A 22,184-nucleotide genomic window follows, 5' to 3' on the forward strand; every position below is an offset into this window, starting at 1 on the left:
AAATAAACTATGTGCCTGTGGTGTGTATGTATGGGGGAGAGGCTTGAGCAAGTAAGTCCTTAGGGGTGCTTCAACACCTAGCACCTTGAACCAACTGGTTCGGAAGTGTTGGCTGAAAGCTTATTTTAAAGAGTTACCCCCTTACAGAGTACTTAGCTTAAGAATAAAAATAAGCCCTGAAATAACAACAAAAGGATCAATGAATAAAAGTCTCATGGGATGCAATCACAGTAAGTATTCTAGGACATGATAAAGGTCTGAAAGCCAGGAATGAACCTAAGTTGCTATGCATGAAACCACCATAAAACCAGGGACATGACTTCCACAAGAATGACTCATTTCTCTTGGTATTCCATTCATCATTCTCTTGTTCCAGTACTTGCTTAGGGACAAGCAAGCTTTAAGTTTGGTGTTGTGATGCCAGGGCATTTTGGCCAGTTTCACTGACCTTTTCTTTACTGTTTTTAGGGTAGTTTCATGCATTTCCTTAGGAAATAAGCTAGTTTTGGGTAGATATTCACTTACATCTTGATTCAAGCATAAATTGTGCACTTCACATGATTTCATGAGGATTTTTGCATGAATTTAAGGACAAATTGGATGTTGCATTTCCCATGACTTGGACTAGAACTTTGATGCACTTTATTGCTTGATTTCAGGACAAAGGAAGCAAAGAAGAACCACATTAGTGGCTACGTTAGTTACACTAACGTTAACACTAACGTGGAATGGGAGTAACTTGCAAAGTTAACGAGAAAAATAATTGCCAATAACGCTCTCGAAGCCATCATTGCCCACGTTAAGAGTCACGTTAACTAAGTTAACGTGAACTCTAACATGGAAGAAAGGAAATGGAGCCAACATTAGTGACACTTAACATTATCACTAACGTTGGACCAAGCTCATAAGTGGCCACGTTAGTTGCCACGTTAACTTAGTTAACGTGGCCTCTAACGTTAAGAAGAAAGGGGGGAAGCCAATGTTAGTGACATTCAACATTATCACTAACGTTGGCCAAGTCACATTAAGCCACGTTAACTTCCACGTTAACCTAGTTAACGTGGAAACTAACGTGAGGAAACAAAGTGGTCGACAATGTTAGTGACACCAAACATTGTCACTAACGTTGGAAGGAACCCACACAAGCCCCAATAAGCCACGTTAACTCCCAAGTTAACCTAGTTAACGTGGAAGTTAACGTGAATAAGGGAGGTGATCGCCAACGTTAGTGACACCCAACATTGTCACTAACGTTGGAATTAGACCACATAAGCCACTATGAGCCACGTTAACTCCCACGTTAACTTAGTTAACGTGGAAGCTAACGTGGATAAGGGAATGATGAGCCAACGATAGTGACACTCAACTTTGTCACTAACGTTGGAGATGGCTAGCATGGCCACATTAGAAGCCACGTTAACCTAGTTAACGTGGACTCTAACGTGAGAAATAGGGGCACATCGGAACGTTAGTGACAATGGTAAGTGTCACTAACGTTCTCGAAGGTTGGCAAGCCTACGTTAAAAGAGCCACGTTAACTAAGTTAACGTGGACTCTAACGTAGGGAAGGGGGAGACTTCTCAACGTTACTGGGAAAGGTAAGTCCTAGTAACGTGTGCGAAGGGCATAGAGGCAACGTTAGTGGCAACGTTTGTGCCACTAACGTTGACGTTAACGTGGCTCTTACTTGGGTGAGGAACGTTAGTGAAAAAGGTGATTATCACTAACGTTCTCGAACCCATATTTTCACTGAACGTTAACACCACTAACGTCCTGAGCTAAGGTCTCTGCCCACTTCAAACTTTCTCTTTGCAAGTAAAGCCAAGCCCAATGAAGAAGAGAACTGCTTCAAACTCCAGATCCAAAGGCCCATACGCAAGACTTGAAGAGCCAACTAGAAGAACAGAAGAGTAGTATATATAGGAGTAGCTTTGAATTAAATTGGGAGTTGGAAAATATAGGGAGCCTTTGGGCATAGAATTACTCTCTGTATTTACTTTCTCTGCACTTCTAGTTTCATCATGTATTCTCCATCTTTGTTTTCATTTTCCAGAGCTATGAACAACTAAACCCCTTTCATTGGGTTAGGGAGCTCTGTTGTAATTTGATGGATCAATACTAGTTTTCATTATTTTTCTTCTATCTTTTCTCTTGATTTTACTTGAAAGCTTTCGATCTTCATCCAATTGGGTAGTTATCTTGGAAAAGAAGCTATTCATACTTGGATCTCTTCTGAACCTTGAAAGAGGAATGAAGAGATCATGCTAGAAATGATTTCTCATGCTGGACCAAATTGGGTTTGGATGGATATGTGACTATAATCCTCTCAATACTTGATTTGGGAAATGCATGTGGTATAATCAGTGACCATACTTCATCTCTTCTCATGAGCAAATGACCAAGGAATTGGCTATTGATCAAGATTTGAGAGATTGAATTACAAGAAATTGTAATTCGATCACTTAAGATTGCCAAGGAGATCAATGAGTGCATTGATTGAGGAAGAGATGAAAATGAAATTGATCCGGAGAATGCAACATCTCCTGAGCCCAATGAACTCCCCATTTCTGATCTTACACATTCTCTTTAATTTCTGCCATTTACATTTATGAGCAATACCCCATTCCCATTTACAATTCAACAATTTACTTTCAGTCATTTATTTTCAGTTCTTTAATTCTAGCATTTTCTTTTTCTGTCATTTACCTTCCCGCCATTTTATTTTCTACAATTCTCAACTCAAATTCTGGATTCGCTCAACTAGAACATTCCTCTAACTAAAGTTGCTTGATTAATCAATCCCTGTGGGATTCGACCTCACTCTGTTGTGAGTTTTTACTTGACGACAAATTCGGTACACTTGCCGAAGGGAAATTTGTTACGAGACAAGTTTTCCGTGCATCGGGTACAAAATAAATCTCTAAAAGTTGTTTAAATACTAGACTAGTAACCTAGGTTTACAGAAAATGAGTAAACTATGACAGATAGTGCAAAAATCCACTTCTGGGGCCCACTTGGTATGTGCTGGGGCTGAGACTTGAGCTTTACATGTGCCTAGGCTGTTTCTGGAGTTAAACGCCCGTTTGTAACCTGTTTCTGGCGTTTTACGCCAGAATAGGACAGAGAACCGGCGTTGAACGCCAGTTTGCATTGTCTAAACTTGAGCAAAGTATAAACTATTATATATTGATGAAAAGCCCTGGATGTCTACTTTCCAACGCAATTGGGAATGAGCCAATGGGATTTCTGTAGCTCCAGAAAATCAACTTTAAGTGCAGGGAGGTCAGAATCCAACAGCATCAGCAGTCCTTTTTCAGCCTGAATCAGATTTTTGCTCAGCTTCCTCAATTTCAGCCAGAAAATACCTGAAATTACAGAAAAATACACGAACTCATAGTAAAGTCCAGAAATATAAAATTTTCCTAAAAACTAATGAAAATATACTAAAAACAAATTAAATTATACTAAAAACTTCCTAAAAACAATTCCAAAAAGCGTATAAATTATCCGCTCATCACAACACCAAACTTAAATTGTTGCTTGTCCCCAAGCAATTGAAAATCAAATAGGATGAAAAGAAGAGAATATACTATAAATTCCAACTATTAATGAAACTTAGCTCCAATCAGATGAGCGGGACTAGTAGCTTTTTGCCTCTTGAATAGTTTTGGCATCTCACTTTATCCATTGGAGTTCAGAATGATTGGCATCTATAGGAACTTAGAGTTTAGATAGTGTTATTGACTCTCCTAGTTCAGTATGTTGATTCTTGAACACAGCTACTTTATGAGTCTTGGCCGTGGCCCTAAGCACTCTGTTTTCCAGTTTTACCACCGGATACATACATGCCACAGACACATAATTGGGTGAACCTTTTTAGATTGTGACTCAGCTTTGCTAAAGTCCCCAATTAGAGGTGTCCAGAGTTCTTAAGCACACTCTGTTTTTGCTTTAGACCTTGACTTTAACCGCTCAGTCTCAAGTTTTCACTTGACACCTTCACGCCACAAGCACATGGTTAGGGACAGCTTGGTTTAACCGCTTAGGCTAGGATTTTATTCCTTTAGGCCCTCCTATCCACTGATGCTCAAAGCCTTGGATCCTTTTTATTACCCTTGCCTTTTGGTTTTAAGGGCTATTGGCTTTTTCTGCTTGCTTTTTCTTTTTCTTTTTTTTTTCTTTTTTTTTGCTATTTTCTTCTCTCTTTTTTCTGCAAGCTTTTGTATTCACTGCTTTTTCTTGCTTCAAGAATCAAATTTATGATTTTTCAGATTATCAATAACATTTCTCCTTCTTCCTTATTCTTTCAAGAGCCAACATATTTAACATTCATAAACAACAAATTCAAAAGACATATGCACTGTTCAAGCATTCATTCAGAAAACAAAAAGTATTGTCACCACATCAAAATAATTAAACTAATTTCAAGGATGAATTCAAAATTCATGTACTTCTTGTTATTTTGTAATTAAAACATTTTTTATTTAAGAAAGGTGATGGATTTATAGGACACTCACAGCTTTAAGGCATAAACTCTAATTTTTTTATTTATTATTAAATGGAGATAATATAAATTAAACATAAAAGCAGACACTTAGCAATAAAAGAAAGGAAAATAAGGACATAAAGACAATTGACTCTGAATTTAATACTGATATACTCTAGAATAGATAAAAGGTTATCACAGAGTTAGGACTCAACAACCTTTGCTTTGGGAGGTGGATGCCTCTTTAGTTTGTGGAGTGCTTAGTCCTTCAAGAGATAGCTTCTGGCGCTTTAATTCCTTCAGTTCACGCCCATGCTCTTCTTGTTCCTTTAGCAGTTTGCAGAGCATGCTATTCTAATTTTTCTTTTCTTTTTTCAGTTGATCTACAGCTTCTTGCAACTTGGTAACAGATGCTTCTAGGCACTCCCAGTATTCAATTTGAGGGATTTCTGGGAGGAACTCCTGTGCTCTCCTCTTGAGGGGGTCGTCCTGCACTTGTTGTCCTTCCATTGACTTTTTAGTGATTGGTTGCTCAACTGATACATACTCATCTACTCCCATCTTTACTCCAGCATCTTTACACAGCATGGAGATTAGGCTTGGATAGGCCAATTTGGCATCTTTGGAGTTCTTGTTTGCAATTGTGTAGAGCTCACAAGAAATCAGCTGATGAACTTCCACTTTATTCCCCAACATAATGCAATGAATCATTACTGCTCTTTTGAGGGTGACTTCTGAGCGGTTGCTAGTGGGCAATATAGAACGCCCAATGAAGTCCAGCCAGCCTCTAGCGACTGGTTTGAGATCTCCTCTCTTGAGTTGGTTTGGGACACCCTTTGTGTTGGTCGTCCACTTGGTCCCAGGGAGGCATATGTCCTCTAGGATTTTGTCCAAGCTCTTATTCTCTCTCATCATTCTCCTATTAAAGGAGTCCGGGTCATCTTACAGTTGAGGCAGCTTGAAGATCTCCCTTATTTTGTCAGGGTGGGTGTGAACAATCTTCCCTCTGACCAGAGTTCGATAGTCATAGAATGCGATTCCAGCTATTCTCTGCCTGTCTGTTTGCCACAGATTAGAGTAAAATTCCTGAACCATGTTTCTTCCCACCTTTGTCTCCGGATTAGCTAGGATTTCCCAGCGCCTATTTCGAATTTGCTCTTGGATCTCCGGATATTCGTCTTCTTTCAGATCGAATCTAACTTCCAGGATCACTGACCTTAGACCCATTATCTTGTAGTAATGGTATGAATGTTCTTTGGTTAAGAACTTCCCTTGATTCCAAAGTGGTTTTGAAATATTCTCTTTCTTGCCTCTTGAGGTGGTTTGTTTTCCCTTAGGAGCCATGATCTTGTTGGTTTAGTGATCACGAATAAACACACCAAACTTAGAGGTTTGCTTGTCCTTAAACAAAAGAAAGGAAAAGAGAGGGATAGAGGGAGAGCCAAGTTCGAATTGTGGGAGAGAGGGGGAGGCCGAACGAGTATTTAAAGGGAAGGGGGGGTGGGTATTCGAAAACCTTTGCAAAAGATATGATAGAAAATAAAATGTGGAAGAGATAAGTGTGATAGGAAAAGATGTGATTTAAAATTAAAAAAAAGATATAAAAGATATTTGAAAAAGATAAATTTGTTTTGAAAAAGATATTATGTATATTTGAAAAAGATATTTATGAGTTGAAAAGATTTAAGAAGGAAAGGAGATAGATTTGTTTTGAAAAGGATTTGAAAAGAAGTTGAAAAAGATTTGTATTTATGCATTAAGATACATTTGAAATCTTTGAAAAGGGATTTTAGAAATTAGGATTTGTAATATGTTTATGCAAGAAATTATGAATGGAAACATGAAAAATGGAAAAAATTGGAGGTGAAAACGAATTTACCTCCTCCCCACAATCTTGGCGTTAAACGCCCAAACGCTGCATGTTTTGGGCGTTTAACGCCCATCTGTAGCTTCTTTTGGGCATTTAACGCCCAGCTACTGCTTCTAGCTGGTGTTAAATGCCAGAAATCTCTTGTCACTGGGCGTTTTACTGAATGCCCAGGACGCTGCAAAATTGGCGTTAAACGCCCAGAATGGTGCCCATTCTGGCGTTTAACACCCAGAAAGGTGCCATTACTGGCGCTTAACACCCAGAAAGGCACCATTACTGGCGTTAAACGCCCAGTAGATGCTTCTTTTGGGCGTTTAACGCCCAAATGCATCTTTTACTGGCGTTTTCTTGCCAGTGAGCTCCTTTTTCCTATTTTGTGCTCTGAATCCTTCTATAACCCTGTGAACTTATGCAATTGATTTTTTTACCTTGAAGAATTAAAATTGAACTTGCATACTAAAATGAAGAATAGAATAAAATAAAATAAAGTAACAGAAAAATTTTGCTAATGGCTGGGTTGCCTCCCAGCAAGCGCTTCTTTATTGTCTTTAGCTGGACCTTGCTGAGCTTTTAATCTAGCTTCAACCTTGAGCACTCTTGCTCAACATCGCCTTCAAGATAATGCTTGATTCTTTGTCCATTAACAATGAATTTCTTATCAGAATCAACGTCTTGAAGCTCCACATAGCCATATGGTGACACACTTGTAATCATATATGGTCCCCTCCACCAGGATTTCAGTTTCCCGGGGAATAGCCGGAGCCTAGAGTTAAACAGCAGAACCTTCTATCTTGGTTCAAAGACTCTAGATGACAACCTTCTATCATGCCACCTTTTTGTTTTCTCTTTGTAAAGCTTTGCATTTTCGAAAGCAGTGAGTCTGAATTCCTCTAGCTCATTTAGCTGGAGCAATCTTTTTTCTCTAGCTAATCTGGCATCAAAGTTTAGGAATCTGGTTGCCCAGTAGGCCTTGTGTTCCAGTTCCACGGGCAGATAATAGGCCTTACCATACACAAGCTGGTATGGAGAGGTCCCTATAGGAGTCTTGAATGCTGTTCTGTAAGCCCACAGAGCATCATCCAAGCTTCTCGCCCAATCCTATCTACGGGTACTTACAGTCCGTTCCAGGATTCTTTTTAGTTCTCTATTAGAGACTTCAGCTTGTCCGTTTGTCTGTGGATGGTATGGAGTTGCCACCTTGTGACTAATTCCATATTGGACCATAGCGGAGTATAGCTGTTTGTTGCAGAAGTGAGTGCCCCCATCACTAATTATTGCTCTGGGAACCCCAAACCTGCTGAAGATATGTTTCTGGAGAAACTTCAGCACTGTCCTAGTATCATTAGTGGGTGTGGCAATGGCCTCCACCCATTTGGATACATAGTCAACTGCTACCAGAATATAAGTGTTTGAGTATGATAGTGGGAAAGGTCCCATGAAGTCAATACCCCATACATCTAACAACTCAATCTCCAAGATCCCCTGTTGAGGCATAGCGTAACCATGAGACAGATTGCCAGCTCTCTGGTAGCTGTCACAGTTACGTACAAACTCTCGGGAATCTCTATAGAGGGTAGGCCAGTAGAAGCCACATTGGAGGACCTTGGTGGCTGTTCGCTCACTTCCGAAGTGGCCTCCATATTGTGATCCATGGCAATGCCATAAGATCTTCTGTGCTTCTTCTCTAGGCACACACCTACAGATTATTTCGTCTGCACATCTCTTAAAGAGATAGGGTTCATCCCACAAGTAGTACTTTGCATCAGTAATTAATTTTTTCTTTTGTTGCCTGCTGTACTCTTTGGGTATGAACCTTGCAGCTTTATAGTTTGCAATGTCTGCAAACCATGGTGTTTTCTGTATGGCAAACAAGTGCTCATTCGAAAAGGTCTCAGAGATCTCAATAGAGGGGAAGGATGCCCCTTCTACTGGTTCTATCCAGGACAGATGGTCAGCCACTTGGTTTTCTATCCCTTTTCTGTCTCTTATTTCTATATCAAACTCTTGCAGAAGCAACACCCATCTTATGAGCCTGGGTTTTGAATCCTGCTTTGTAAGTAGATATTTAAGAGCAGCATGGTCAGTGTACACAATCACTTTTGATCCTACCAGGTATGATCTAAACTTGTCAATGGCATAAACCACTGCAAGCAATTCTTTTTCTGTGGTTGTGTAATTTTTCTGGGCATCATTTAAAACACGGCTAGCATAATAAATGACATGCAGAAGTTTGTCATGCCTCTGCCCCAGTACTGCACCAATGGCATGGTCACTGGCATCACATATTAGTTCGAATGGTAATGTCCAGTCTGGTACAGAAATTACTGGTGCTGTGATCAGCTTAACTTTCAAAGTTTCAAACGCCTGCAGACACTCTGTGTCAAACACAAATGGCGTGTCAGCAGCTAGCAGGTTGCTTAGAGGTTTTGCAATTTTTGAAAAATCTTTTATAAACCTCTAATAGAATCCTACATGCCCCAGAAAGCTTCTGATTGCCTTAACATTGGCAAGTGGTGGTAATTTTTCAATTACCTCTACCTTAGCTTGATCCACCTCTATTCCCTTGTTCGAAATCTTGTGTCCACGGACAATCCCTTCAGTCACCATAAAGTGACATTTTTCCCAGTTTAAAACCAGGTTAGTCTCTTGGCATCTTTTCAGAACCAGTGTCAGGTGATCAAGGCAGGAGCTGAATGAGTCTCCATATACTGAGAAGTCATCCATGAAGACTTCCAGAAATTTTTCTACCATATCAGAGAAAATAGAGAGCATGCATCTCTGAAAGGTTGCAGGTGTATTACACAGCCCAAATGGCATCCTTCTGTAAGCAAATACTCCAGATGGACATGTGAATGCTGTTTTCTCTTGATCCTGGGGATCTACTGCGATTTGGTTGTAGCATGAATAGCCATCCAAAAAGCAATAATAATCATGACCTGCTAGTATTTCTAGCATCTGGTCTATGAATGGTAAAGGAAAATGATCCTTTCTGGTGGCTGTATTGAGCCTTCTATAGTCAATACACATGCGCCACCCTGTAACTGTTCTTGTAGGAACCAGTTCATGTTTTTCATTATGAACCACTGTCATGCCTCCCTTTTTGGGGACAACTTGGACAAGGCTCACCCAGGGGCTATCAGAAATAGGATAAATAATCCCAGCCTCCAGTAACTTGGTGACCTCTTTCTGCACCACTTCCTTCATGGCTAGATTTAGCTGCCTCTGTGGTTAAACCACTGGCTTAGCATCATCTTCCAATAGGATCTTGTGCATGCATCTAGCTGGGCTTATGCCCTTAAGGTCACTTATGGACCACCCAAGAGCTGTCTTGTGTGTCCTTAGCACTTGAATTAGTGCTTCCTCTTCCTGTGGATTTAAAGCAGAGCTCATGATCACCGGAAAAGTGTCACCTTCTCCCAGAAATGCATATTTCAGGGATGGTGGCAGTGGCTTGAGCTCGGGTTTAGGAGGTTTTTCCTCTTCCTGAGGAATTTTTAGAGGCTCTTTTATTTCCTCTGAATCCTCCAAATCAGGTTGAGCATCCTTAAAGATGTCTTCTAGCTCTGATTCGAGACTCTCAGCCATGTTGATCTCCTCTACTAAAGAGTCAATAAGATCAACTTTCATACAGTTTTTTGGTGTATTTGGATGCTGCATGGCTTTGACAGCATTTAACTTGAACTCATCCTCATTGACCCTCAGGGTCACTTCCCCCTTTTGGACATCAATGAGAGTTCGTCCAGTTGTAGGAAAGGTCTTCCTAGAATGAGAGTAGCACTCTTGTGTTCCTCCATTTCCAGCACCACAAAGTCAGTGGGAAAGGCGAATGGCCCAACCCTGACAATCATGTCTTCAATCACGCCTGATGGGTATTTAATAGAGCCATCAGCAAGTTGAAGACAGATCCTAGTTGGTTTAACTTCTTCAGTTAAACCAAGCTTTCTGATGGTGGATGCAGGTATTAGGTTGATGCTTGCTCCAAGATCACATAAAGCTGTCTTGGTGCAATTACCCTCTAATACGCATGGTATCAGAAAGCTCCCGGGATCTTTAAGCTTTTCTGGGAAGCTTTTCAGAATGACTACACTACATTCTTCAGTGAGGAGGACTCTTTCAGGTTCTCTCCAATCCTTCTTATGACTCAAGATCTCTTTCATGAACTTGGCATAAGAGGGTATTTGCTCAAGTGTCTCTGCAAACGGAATCTTTATTTCAAGAGTCCTGAGATAGTCTGCAAAGCGAGCAAATTGCTTATCCTGCTCCTCTTGGCGGAGTTTTTGAGGATAAGGCATCTTGGCTTTGTATTCCTCAACCTTGGTTGCTGCAGGTTTATTTCCTACAGAAGTGGTTGAAGAAGCCTTTTTAGAGAGGTTACTATCAGCACTTGTGTGTGTCTGATTCCTCACTGGCGTTTGAACGCTAGGATTGGAAGCTGAATTGGCGTTTAACGCCCAATTCCTACCTGTTTCTGGCGTTTGAACGCCAGAACTGAGCTCCCTTTGGGCATTTGATGCCAACTCCTTGCCTGTTTCTGGCGTTTGAACGCCAGAACTGAGCATGGGTTGGGCGTTTAACGCCAGCTTTTCACCCTTTTCTGGCGTTTGAACGCCAGAATTATTCCTCTCTGGGCTCTTACTGTCCTCAGAGGGATTTTGGGTGGCAGTTTGTTCATCTTCTGTCAGTTGTTCTTTTCTTAGCTTCCTACTGCTTTGAAGTGGGGTATTCAATATTTTCCCACTTCTTAATTGGACTGCTTGGCACTCTTCTGTTATCTGTTTTGATAATTGCTGTTTTGTTTGCCTCAACTGTACTTTTATATTCATGTTGGCCATTCTTGTGTCTTGCAGCATCTCCTTGAATTCGGCCAGCTGTTTTGTTAGAATATCCAATTGCTGATTGAATTCAGTAACTTGTTCTGCAGGACTGGGTTCAGCAGTTACTGTTTTAGCTTCTTCTTTAATGGAAAATTCACTTCTTAAGTACAGATGCTGATTTCTGGCAATTGTATCAATGAGCTCTTGAGCCTCTTCAATTGTCTTTCTCATATGTATAGATCCACCAGGTGAGTGGTCTAGAGAAATCTGAGCTCTTTCTGTAAGCCCATAGTAAAAGATGTCTAACTGCACCCACTCTGAAAACATTTCAGAGGGACATTTCCTTAGCATCTCTCTGTACCTCTCCCAGGCATCATAAAGGAATTCATTATCTCCTTGTTTAAAGCCTTGGATGTCCAGCCTTAGCTGTGTCATCCTTTTTGGAGGGAAATACTGATTCAGGAATTTTTCAGAGAGCTGTTTCCATATCCTTATGCTGGCCTTGGGTTGGTTATTTAACCATCTCTTAGCTTGATCTTTTACAGCAAATGGAAATGGTAATAGTCTGTAGACATTTTGATCTACCTCTTTATCACGTACTGTGTCAGCAATTTGTAAAAACTGTGCCAGAAACTCTGTAGGTTCTTCCTGTGGAAGATCGGAATACTGGCAACTTTGCTGCACCATGATAATAAGCTGAGGATTCAACTCAAAACTACTGACTCCGATAAAGGGTATACAGATACTACTCCCATATGAAGCAGTAGTGGGGTTAGCATATAACCCCAGAGTCCTTCTGGACTGTTCATTTCCACTTAAGTCCATGATGGAGAAAGGGAGATGATGTGAATTGCAAGTAAAATATATTTTTAAATTTTTATTTTATTAGATTCAAAATAACCGAAAAAAATTGAAGTAAAATAGAGTAAAATAATTAGAAAATAAAATATGGATTTCGAAAATTAAAAGGAAAGGAAAATAAAAAGAAATTTGAATGTTGAATTGACTAACTAATTGAGAAGATTTGAAATTTTTTTTTGAATATGATTTTCGAGAAAGATTTGAATTTTGAATTTTTAAAACTAAGATAAGATAAAATAGAAAGTTTTTAAAATAAAAATCTGAATTTTTGAAAGAAAATTTCGAAAATCAATTAAATTAAAGAGAAAAGATATTTTTGAATTTAATGAGGAAAGATAAAAACACACAAAAGACACACAATTTAAAATTTTCAGATCTAATGCTCCTTATTTTCGAAAATTTTGGAAGGAAAACACCAAGGAACACCAAACATAAAAATTTTAAGATCAAAACACAAGGAAGACTCAAGAACACTTTGAAGACTCACAATAACAACAAGAACATGAAAATAGAACACCAAACTTAAAATTTTTAGAAAACCAAAATAAAATTTTCGAAAACTAAAGAAAGATTAACAAGAAAACACCAAACTTAAAGTTTGGCACAAGATTTAATCAAAGAAAAATTATAAAAAAAGAAGATAGCCAATTACCAAGAACATGAGCACAACGCTCTAGCCAATTGAGCTATAAATTTAATGTGTTTTTGAAAAGGTTTTTGAAAATATGTTAATTAGAAAAAATTTTGAAAATTTTTTTTGAGATTTTCGAAAATCACAAGAAAAGAAACAAGGAAAGACACAAAAACAAGAAAAACTAAAGATCAAACAAGGAAACTAACAAGAACAACTTGAGAAATTGCAAGAGCAACAAGAATATGCAATTGACACCAAACTTAAAAATTGACACTAAACTCACAAAAAAAACTAAAATTTACTAGAGAAAAATAATATTTTTGAAAGATTTTTGAAAAGAAAATAAAAGACTCTGACCCAAAAGACAAAATTTTCCTAATCTAAGCAACAAGATTCACCGTCAGTTGTTAAAACTCAAACAATCCCCGGCAACGGCGCCAAAAACTTGGTGCACGAAATTACAATCACCCTCTGTAACTCCGCACAGCTAACCAGCAAGTGCACTGGATCGTTCAAGTAATACCTTACGTGAGTAAGGGTCGAATCCCACGGAGATTGTTGGTTTGAAGCAAGCTATGGTTATCTTGTAACTCTTAGTCAGGATATCACTAATTCTGAGTTTTAATTGGTAGTAATTAAAAAGCATGGATTAAATAGTACTTGTTATGCAGTAATGGAGAATATGTTGGAGTTTTGGAGATGCTTTCCCCATGTCTTCTTCTTCACGCACGCAAGGTTCCTCCTATGGCAAGCTATGTTGGTGGATCACCGTTGTCAATGGCTACCATCCATCCTCTTAGTGAAAATGTTCCAGGTGCGCTGTCACCGCACGGCTAATCATCTGTAGGTTCTCGATCATACTGGAATAGGATTTACTATCCTTTTGCGTCTGTCACTACGCACAGCACTCACGAGTTTGAAGCTCGTCACAGTCATCCAATCCCTGAATCCTACTCGGAATACCACAGACAAGGTTTATACTTTCTGGATTCTCACGAATGCTGCCAATGGGTTCTAGCTTATACCACGAGGACTCTAATTAAGGAATCCAAGAGATACTCATTCAATCTAATGTAGAACGGAAGTGATTGTCAGGCACGCGTTCATAGGTTGAGAATGGTGATGAGTGTCACGGATCATCACATTCATCATATTGAAATGCGAATGAATATCTTAGATAGAAACAAGCGTGTTTGAATAGAAAACAGAAGTACTTTCATTAATTCATCGAGACACAGCAGAGCTCCTCACCCCCAACAATGGAGTTTAGAGACTCATGCCGTCGAAAAGTACAAAGTTCAGATCTAAAAATGTCATGAGGTACAAAATAAATCTCTAAAAGTTGTTTAAATATTAGACTAGTAACCTAGGTTTACAGAAAATGAGTAAACTATGACAGATAGTGCAGAAATCCACTTCTAGAGCCCACTTGGTGTATGCTGAGGCTGAGACTTGAGATTTACACGTGCCTAGGCTATTTCTGGAGTTAAACACCAGTTTGTAACCTGTTTTGGGCATTGAACTCCACTTTGTAACCTGTTTCTGGCGTTTTACGCCAGAATAGGGCTGAGAACCGGCGTTAAACGCCAGTTTGCGTCGTCTAAACTTGAGCAAAGTATGGACTATTATATATTTCTGGAAAGCCCTGGATGTCTACTTTGCAACGCAATTGGGAGCGTGCCAATTGGATTCCTGTAGCTCCAGAAAATCCACTTTGAGTGTAGGGAGGTCAGAATCCAACAGCATCAGCAGTCCTTTTTCAGCCTGAATCAGATTTTTGCTCAGCTTCCTCAATTTCAGCCAGAAAATACCTGAAATTATAGAAAAACACACGAACTCATAGTAAAGTCCAGAAATATGAATTTTTCCTAAAAAACTAATGAAAATATATTAAAAACAAATTAAATTATACTAAAAACTTCCTAAAAACAATGCCAAAAAGCGTATAAATTATCCGCTCATCAATGGACATCCATTGGAAGATCTTCATCAGTTCTTAGCTGAATTCTTGCAAATCTGTGACACTGTTAAGACCAATGGGGTTAATCTTGAGGTCTACAGACTTATGCTTTTCCCCTTTGCTGTAAGAGACAGAACTAGGATATGGTTGGACTCACAACCTAAAGAAAGGCTGAACTCTTGGGAAAAGTTAGTCAATGCTTTCTTGGCCAAATTCTTTCCACCTCAAAAGTTGAGCAAGCTTAGAGTGGAAGTCCAAACCTTTAGACAGAAGGAAGGTGAATCCCTCTATGAAGCTTGGGAAAGATACAAGCAATTGATCAGAAGGTGTCCTTCTGACATGTTTTCAGAATAGAGCATCTTATGTATATTCTATGATGGTCTGTCTGAATTGTTCAAGATGTCATTGGATCACTCTGTTGGTGGATCTCTTCATCTGAAGAAGATGCCTGCAGAAGCCCAGGAACTCATTGAAATGCTTGCAAATAACCAGTTCATGTACACTTCTGAAAGAAATCCTGTGAATAATGGGGTGACTCAGAAGAAAGGAATTCTTGAGGTTGATACTCTGAATGCCATATTGGCTCAGAACAAAATATTGACTCAGCAAGTCAATATGATTTCTCAGAGCTTGACTGGAATGCAAGCTGCATCCGGCAGTGCTAAAGAAGCTTCCTCTAAAGAAAAAGCTTATGACCCTGAGAATCCTACAATGGAAGAGGTGAATTACATGGAAGAATCCTATGGAAACACCTATAATCCTTCATGGAGGAATCATCCAAATTTCTCATGGAAGGATCAACAGAAGACTAATCAAGGCTTCAATAATAATGGTGGAAGAAATAGATTTGGCAATAGCAAGCCTTTTCCATCATCTTCTGAGCAACAGACAGAGAATTCTAAGTAGAGCCTCTCTGACTTAGCATCCATAATCTCTGATCTAAGTAAGACCACTCACAGTTTCATGACTGAAACAAGGTCCTCCATCAGAAATTTGGAGGCACAAGTAGGTCAGCTGAGTAAAATAGTTACTGAAATCCCTTCTAGTACTCTCCTAAGCAATACAGAAGAGAATCCAAAGAGAGAGTGCAAGGCCATTAATATACCCAACATGGCCGAATGCACAGAGTAGGAAGAGGCAGTGAATGCCAGTGAGGAAGACCTCAATGGACGTTCACTGGCCACTAAGGAGTTTTCTATTGAGGAACCAAAGGAATATGAGGCTCATACAGAGACCATAGAGATTCAACGGAACTTACTGTTGCCATTCATGAGCTCTGATGAGTATTCTTCCTCTGAAGAGGATAAAGATATTACTGAAGAGCAAGTTGCTCAGTATTTAGGAGCAATCAAGAAGCTGAATGCCAAGTTATTTGGTAATGAGACTTGGGAGGATGAATCTCCATTGCTCATCAATGAACTAAATACCTTGGTTTAACAGAAATTACCTCAGAAGAAACCGGATCCTGGAAAGTTCTTAATACCTTGTATCATAGGCACCATGACCTTTAAGAAGGCTCTGTGTGACCTTGGGTCAAGTATAAACCTCATGCCACTCTCTGTAATGGAGAAACTAGGGATCTTTGAGGTACAAGCTGCAAGAATCTCGAGATGGCAGACAATTCAAGGAAACAGGCTTATGGACTTGTAGAGGATGTCTTAGTGAAGGTTGAAGGTTTTTACATCCCTGCTGATTTTATAATCCTAGACACTAGGAAGGATGAAGATGAATCCATCATCCTTGGAAGACCCTTCATAGCCACAGCAAGGGCTGTGATTGACGTGGACAGATGAGAGTTAGTCCTTCAATTGAATGAGGACTGCCTTGTGTTTAAGGCTCAAGGATCTTCTTCTGTAAGCATGGAGAGGAAGCATGAAAAGCTTCTCTCAGTACAGAGTCAAACAGAGCCCCCACACTCAACTTCTAAGTTTGGTGTTGGAAGGCCACCACTAAGCTCTGAGTCTATGTGAAGTTCCCTAAGAGCTTTACTGTCAAGCTATTGATATTAAAGAAGCGCTTGTTGGGAGGCAACCCAATGTTATTTAATCATATTTATTTATTTTCTATTGTTATTTTATTATTTTCTTTAGGTTGATGATCATGTGAAGTCACAAAAACAAATGAAAAATCAAAAACAGAATGAAAAACAGCATCAAAAATAGCACACCCTAGAGGACAGGCTTACTGGCGTTTAAACGCCAGTAAGGATAGCAGAATGGGCGTTTAACGCCAGCCTGGCAACATTCTGGGCGTTAAACGCCAGAATGGGCAGCACTCTAGCCGTTTAACGCCAGAAAGGGCTGTTTGGCATCTGGCTGGTGTTAAACACCAGAAATGGGCATCTGGCTGGCGTTTAACGCCAGAAATTGGCAGTAGGCTGGCGTTTAACACCAGGAAAGGTAGCAGAGCCAGCGTTAAATGCCAGAATTGGCACACAGTGGGCGTTTAAACGCCAAATTGGTGCAGGGAGCAGAATTCCTTGACACCTCAGAATCTATGAACCCCACAGGATCCCCACCTACCCCACATCTTCTTCTCTCCTCTTCACACCTTTTCATAACACTCTTCCCCAAATACCCTTCACCTATCAAATCCAACCCTCTTCCCCATTTTTTCTTCTTCTACTCCATCTCCTCATCTCCCTCTATCTCCTCCATTTCTTCTTATACTCATTTCTTTCTTCTTTTGCTCGAGGACGAGCAACCATTCTAAGTTTGGTGTGGGAAAAGCTAAGCTTTTTTTGTTTTTCCATAACCATCAATGGCACCTAAGGCCGGAGAAACCTCTAGAAAGAGGAAAGGGAAGGCAATTGCTTCCACATCCGAGTCATGGGAGATGGAGAGATTCATCTCAAAGGTCCATCAACACCACTTTGATGACAATTCATCTTAGCCTAGTTTTACTAGTCTTTTTCTTTGTTTTTATTAGGTTTTATGCACTTTCTTGCATTGTAAGTAAGTAATTTAGAGTGGAATTGCATGTTTTGTTGAATCAACCAACCACCCTTTAATTGATACAAAATCATGAAGTTTAAGCAAAAATTAATTGAATTATGAATGAATTGTAAACTTTGTGAATTTGGTGATACTTTGATTGGTTGAATTGATTACTTGTAGGTGAACAAAAGAAAAAAAATAAGAAAAGTGTGGCCTAAGGAGCGTGCCCAAAGGAAGCAAGAAGCGTGCCCAAGAGAAGAAAAGCGTGGCATCATCAAAGAAAGAAGGAAGCCAAGTTGGGTGACTGAACCGAGCATCACAGAGGAAAAAAAGGAGAAAGTAAGGCACAAAGCTCAGTTAACTTAGTGAACTGAGCATCAAAGAAAGCAAGGCAAGGACATAAAGCTCAGTTCACTAAGTAAGCTTTATCGGGGTTATCCAAAATTAATTCAAGACACAATTCCAAGGAATGAAGCCTCAAGGTCCCGAACTCATGACCTAAGGGAAGCAAGGAACGCTCCATGCAAGGAAAACAAGAAGAATTGGCCAAAAAGCCTTCCCCAAGGTTCGAACAAGGAACCTCACGCTACCAAGCTTGCAAGGAAATTAAGCCAAAGTGAGTTGGCTAGGATTCGAACTTGGGAGCTCCATGGAGAATAAGGGAGGAGCGCTACTCTTGGTGCAAAGAAAATGAGCCAAAATGGCTCTCCCAAGGTTCGAACTAGGAAGCTTCATGAAAGGCAAGGAAGGAGAAATCCACTCATCCAATGAAATTAGCATCCATTTGCTTCCACCAAGAATCGAACTTGGGAGCATGAAGCCAAGGCAAAGCGCTACAATGGGGAGCTCAGTTGGTTTTCCCAACTGAGCGCTAATCTTCCCCCATCCCCCACACTTTGGCACAACAAGAAGCACACTAAGGAGCTTGTCATGCGCGCAAGTGACACGGCCAGGAAGCTGAGACACGCACAATGGGACGCACCAAGGCAAGACATAGAGCTCAGTTCAATTTTCCAACTAAGCTCTATTGAAGAGCAACTTGAACAAGGCTGGGCGCGCACCAAATTGGGCAACATAAAGCAACATTGGGCGCTCAGTTTGATATTTGAACTGAGTCATCCCCTGGGAGGTGCACCATGGGCCAAAATCCATCAAAAATCCAAATTAATTCATTTCTTCACCAAATTTTAGAGCCCATCCAAATTCTTAGATCTCAATTAGGAAGTGTATAAATAAGTGTTAGTTTGATTTAGAAAGAACCTTTTGCTTCTTTGAGAATTTTCATTTTTGTAATTTTGAGAGTTTTACTTTAAATTTGGATTTCTGAGAACCTGGAAGGGAAATTGATCTCTCTTCTTCCTTGTTCTTTGTTGAGCACTCTTTACTTCTTGTTTTGGATCTTGGGTGAAGAATTGAAGAAATTCTGTTTCAATCTCACCTTGAGATCTCTTGTTTTATCTTTCTGCATAATTCTAAGAAACTTTGATTTACATTTCAAATTCTGTTTACTGCTTTCTCTCTTCTACTACTTCTGCAACTTACTTTTCCATTTCTTTTGTAATTGTTCTTGTTGGATCAAGGAAGGATTTGAGATCTAGACTTGTTTTCTAGTCTCTTCCACTCCAGAGATCTTCAATCTCCCTCTTAATTTCTGCAATTGAGCTACATTTACTTTCTGTTTTTAATTCTTCAATCATTTTTACTTTTCTGTTTAAGATCCACTTTACTTCAATTCACCTTTTACTCTTCTGTTTATTGCAATTCACTTCTGCTTGTTTAATTTCGGAAATCCCAGCTCCCTGAACCCGTTTACAATTCAAGCAATTTACATTTCTTGCTCTTTAAGATTCAGTTATTTACATTTCTTGCAATTTAAGTTTCTACAATTTAATTTACTTGTTCTTTAAGATTCAGCACTTCTACTTTCTGTTCTCTTTAATTTACTACAATTTTTTCCTCTCCCTTTACATTTCATGCAATTTAGTTTTTGTGAATTACAAACCCTTCAAACCAACAATTGATTCGCTTGACTAAATCAACCACTAAACTAAAATTGCTCAATCCTTCAATCCCTGTGGGATCGACCTCACTCATGTGAGTTATTATTACTTGATGCGACCCGGTACACTTGCCGGTGAGTTTTGGATGTTGGAATTCATTTTCCAAAATATCCATCAAGTTTTTGGCGCCGTTGCCGGGGATTGATTAGATTGACAATAATTAAGTGAAGTGGAGGTCTAGATCAAGCACTTTTTCTCTTCTGTTCTTTAATTTTTAACTAACACACTAACTGTTTGAATTTTTGCTTAAGCTAACTAAAACTCACTCCAGCAATGGATTGAAGTGTTATTGCTTTTCTGGTTTTTTGTGATTTTTATGTTTGGTTTGTATGTCAGGGACAAGAGGAGCCATACCCACCTTTTGTGAACTAGACGAAAGAACCCTCAAGAGATTAAGAAGGGCTGAAAGAGGGAAAGGCATTGTTGGAGAAGAGAACTCAGAAGAAGAGTTCCAAGATATGGAGGAACACTCAACAAACCCAACAAATCCATAAGGAGGAGCTGCCAATAACAACAACAATCTTCCACAGAGAAGAGTTTTAGCTTCCTACACATTTGCAAATCCTAGACATTGTGGGAGTAACATTCTTACCCCAAATGTTAATGCAAATAACTTTAAACTGAAGCCACAACTAATCACCTTGGTTCAAAATAATTGTTCTTATGGAGGAGGACCACTTGAAGATCCGAACCAACATCTGTCTACCTTATTGAGAATTTGTGACACTGTCAAAACTAATGGTGTGCATCCTGACAGCTATAAGCTACTGCTATTTCCATTTTCTCTCAGAGACAAAGCCACTCAATGGTTGGAATCTTTCCCAAGAGATAGCATCAACAATTGGGATGATCTAGTGAGCAAGTTCCTTGCCAAATTTTATCCACCTCAAAGGATCATTAGGTTGAAGACTGAAGTGCAAACATTCACACAAATGGACACTGAACCCATCTATGAGGCATGGGAAAGATACAAGGCTCTAATCAGGAAGTGCCCTCCTGAAATGTTCAATGAATGGGAAAGATTGAAGAATTTTTATGAAGGGTTGACATTGAAATCTCAATAGGCTCTTGATCATTCAGCAGGAGGTTCTCTACAATTGATGAAGACTGTAGAGAAAGCTCAAAATCTCATTGATATGGTGGCTAACAATCAATATTTCTTTTCTCACCAAAGGCAACGCCAACCATCACAAAGGAAAGGAGTGATGGAGTTGGAAGGAGTAGACTCAGTCTTAGCTCAAAACAAAATGATGCAGCAGCAAATTCAACAACAATTTGAGCAAATGGCCAAAAGGATTGATAGCCTCCAAGTTGCAGCAGTCAACACAAGCCAACCATCATCCACATGGGGACAAATGAAGAAACTCAAGAGGATCAACAGCAAGAACAAGTCCAGTACATGCACAATCAAAATTCTGGGACAAATGAGGTTTATGGTGACACTTACAACCCCTCATGGAAGAACCACCCCAACCTCAAATGAGGAGACAATCACAATCAAACTCAACAACCATGGCAAATGAACTCAAACCAAAACAGTTGGAAAAACACAAATCACAACAACCAGCAAAACAATAACCAAAACACATATAGAAAACCACAAAACACTTATCCCAACTCTAACCATCATCCATCCAATAACCAAGCCTCCAATCAAAACACTTATCCTCAACCCTCAACACCCTACAACCAACCAATCTCACAAGACTATCAAAGGATCACCAACTTGGAGATCTTAATGGAGAAAATGATGAAGCACCAAGAGATGACAACAAAGAACCAAGAGGCTTCCATGAAGAATATGGAGAGGCAGATTGGACAGCTTTCCAAGCAAATTGCTATGGAGAGACCTTTGAGTTCACTCCCAAGCGACACCATTCCTAATCCAAAGGAGGAATGCAAAGCTATACAACTAAGAGTGGAAAGATCTTGGTGACGAATGAGGAAGCGACCAAGAAGCCAAAGGAAAATGACAAGAAACAAGGTAAGAAAGAGGAAGCCAATGATGAAGATGTAACAGCAAGCAACCAAACTTCAAAGCAGGATCAAGAAAAGGAGGAACAGCCAAAAATTTCAAGAAAAGGGAAGGAAGCAATTGAAGAGCCAACTAAGGACTATAGGCAGGGAGTGAACTTCACACCTCCATTACCATATCCCCAAAGGTTCAACAAGGAGACTAAGGACCAACACTTCCCTAAATTTCTCAAAATCTTCAAGAAATTGGAGATCAACATACCCCTGGCTGAGGCACTTGAGCAAATGCCCCTATATGCCAAATTCTTGAAGGAGCTTATAAACAAAAAGAGAAGTTGGCAAGAAAAGGAGACCATTATGCTCACTAAAGAATGTAGCGCTGTGATCCAAAGGGGTATCCCACCAAAGCTCAAAGATCCAGGGAGTTTTGTGGTTTCATGCACCATTGGCAAGATGACATTGGAAAACGTTCTATGCGAATTAGGTGCCAGCATTAACTTGATGCCCCTCTCATTGATGAGAAAGCTTGCTATAGAAGAAATCAAACCAACTAGGATGTCACTAGTGATGGCTGATAGATCAATCAAGA

At 39.7% G+C, this 22,184-nt stretch overlaps 1 non-coding gene across 1 annotated transcript; it reads right to left on the reverse strand.

The window, feature by feature from the left end:
- Positions 1-14,862: 14,862 nt before the first annotated feature.
- LOC148574678 (small nucleolar RNA R71) lies at positions 14,863-14,966 on the reverse strand. Its single transcript, XR_015906021.1, has one exon. It is a non-coding gene; the product is annotated as a small nucleolar RNA R71 (small nucleolar RNA).
- Positions 14,967-22,184: the final 7,218 nt, after the last annotated feature.

The sequence above is a fragment of the Arachis ipaensis genome, chromosome B2 (assembly GCF_059453495.1).
Source record: "Arachis ipaensis isolate K30076 ecotype BB chromosome B2, ASM5945349v1, whole genome shotgun sequence".
In the NCBI taxonomy this organism is placed as follows: domain Eukaryota; kingdom Viridiplantae; phylum Streptophyta; class Magnoliopsida; order Fabales; family Fabaceae; genus Arachis; species Arachis ipaensis.